The 2366-nt window shown below is 21.6% G+C and overlaps 1 pseudogene; it reads right to left on the bottom strand.

Annotated features, from left to right (window-relative positions):
- Positions 1-723: 723 nt before the first annotated feature.
- The window catches only part of LOC119575700, a 6601-nt pseudogene continuing 4958 nt past the window's right edge, over positions 724-2366 (bottom strand).

Raw genomic sequence — 2366 nt, 5'->3', positions numbered from 1 at the left:
TAATATATATATATATAATATATTATATAATATATATAGTATATAATATTATATATATATATATCTATATATATATATATATATAATATATATAATAATATATATATATATATTATATATTATATATATAATTGGTGGTGTGTGGTGTGTGTGGGTTGTGTGTGTGTGTGTGTGTAGTGTGTGGTGTGGTGTGTGTGTTGTGTGTAAATATAAATATATATATAAATATATATACAATTATATAAACAATAAATATAAATATATAAATATAGAAAAAAAAAATATATATATACTTATATATTAAAATATATATATATATATAAATATATATATATATATATATATCTATTTAATTGTAATTATATAATATTATATATATAATATATAATATTATAGATATATATATATTAATATATATATTATATATAATATATTTAGATTTAACACACACAAACACCACTACAATATACAAATATATATTATATATATATAATATATATATATATTAATATATTATATAATATATATAATATAATATATAATATATATAAATATATATATACACACACCACACATATTAACACACATACTACAACACACACACAAAATATATAATATATATATATATATATATATATATATATAATACATATTATATAATATAAATGTAATCATATAAAGTCACTTTTTAAAATTGACCTTCATCCATAATAAAAGTCAATATTCATGAAAGGTATATTTCAAAATAAAGACATGCATTTACAGTCTGAAATGTTAACAGCGGAACTGACAGGAGTGAATTGAAAATTTCAATGCCGATTAGTGTTGTCTTCTGATGCTTTTTCTCCGACTTCCACCACGTAGATGCTTTGATCATCACTGAAAAGGACAAATTATTTAATTGGTAACTCAATTTGCTTGAAAAGAAATAGGGTTCTTGTATATTTGAACAAGGCTGAAACAAAAATGTATTTGTGTCTTTATATAAAAAAAAAAAAAAAAAAAAAAAAAAAAAAAAAAAAAAAAAAAATATATATATAAAATAATAAATATATAAGATATAATATATATAATATAAAATTTTTAAAAAATTAAAATTTAATATAAAATTATATATATATTATATATAATTTTATATAATACATATATTATATACAAAATTTTAAAAATATATATATATGATATATATTATTTTAATTATATTAAAAATTATATTATTTTATATATATGTATATATATATAATAAAAATAAATAAATAAAAAAACCCAAAAAAAAAAAAAAAAAATAAAATAGAAAAAAAATAAAATTTTTTAGATGCTATTAATCAAAAGGCTTACCAAAATTTGAAATCTAGATGTGTAATTTCTACAAGCTTAAAACTTCAAAAATGCTGTATACCTTCACAGTGGAGCCATAAGCTGGATTTTCATATATTTGTATTATTTGCTTTTTCTTACTTATTAGAAATTTATCCTCTTTTCTTTCTTTTTTTTAGTTATTATCCCTTATATTTGAAGAGTAAGTTAAGGGTCATGTGATGGTTTTTTGAAAAGGGAATAATGCCCTAAAAGGTTTCAAATTTATTAGGTTTTTTTTTTTACACATTACAGTGGAAAACTTCTTCCCTTTGGGGAAAATTCTCTGTTTCGGGAAAATGTTTTTTCATGGAGGAGCAAAAGCCCTTTGATAGTAAACCCTTTTCTGAATTCTGCACTAAAATTTCTTTTCCCCTGAAAAATTTGAAAAAGCAAAACAAAATTTAAAAATTTTCTGCCCTTTTTAAAATTGTCTATGGGTTTATAATCAAAAATCAATTAAAAGAGAATCAGCTTTAGCCCCCTATTATGTAAACAAAAGGGCCCAAAACCGATTATCAAAAAAAAAAATTGCGAATAATGACACTTGCCTGTGTGGCCCTGTAAATGAACATTCAATTTGGACCTTGTACTGAAACGTTTGTGGCCCATTCGGGAAGAAAACCTTCGTTTCTCTTGGGGGTTGTGTCAATCTATGCGACCAAAGTTTAAACTTCCTCATTGAAAATTTTTTACCTCCTGTAAGAAGAGTAATCAATATTAATCACTGGTAACAACAGCAATCAATATCAATCACTGAAAATTTGTTAACAGAAAGACAGGCACTCACATACTCACACTCGCATACTTGAATAGCATATATACTGATGAATATAGTACGACAAAAAAAATTTAATTTCTTAGGGGCTATAAATTATTACCCTTTGAAAAATAAAAAAAAATATTTTCCATTTTTTCCAACAAAAATTTAAATACTTCACAACGAAAATTTCCATCATTGGAATGCTTCCGGAGATAATGATTACGCAGTGACTTTGAAAACGTAAAAG

The sequence above is a fragment of the Penaeus monodon genome, chromosome 7, assembly GCF_015228065.2.
Source record: "Penaeus monodon isolate SGIC_2016 chromosome 7, NSTDA_Pmon_1, whole genome shotgun sequence".
In the NCBI taxonomy this organism is placed as follows: Eukaryota; Metazoa; Arthropoda; class Malacostraca; order Decapoda; family Penaeidae; genus Penaeus; species Penaeus monodon.
Note: the sequence above shows the minus strand (reverse complement) of the source record. Positions and strands in the feature narration are given on the sequence as shown.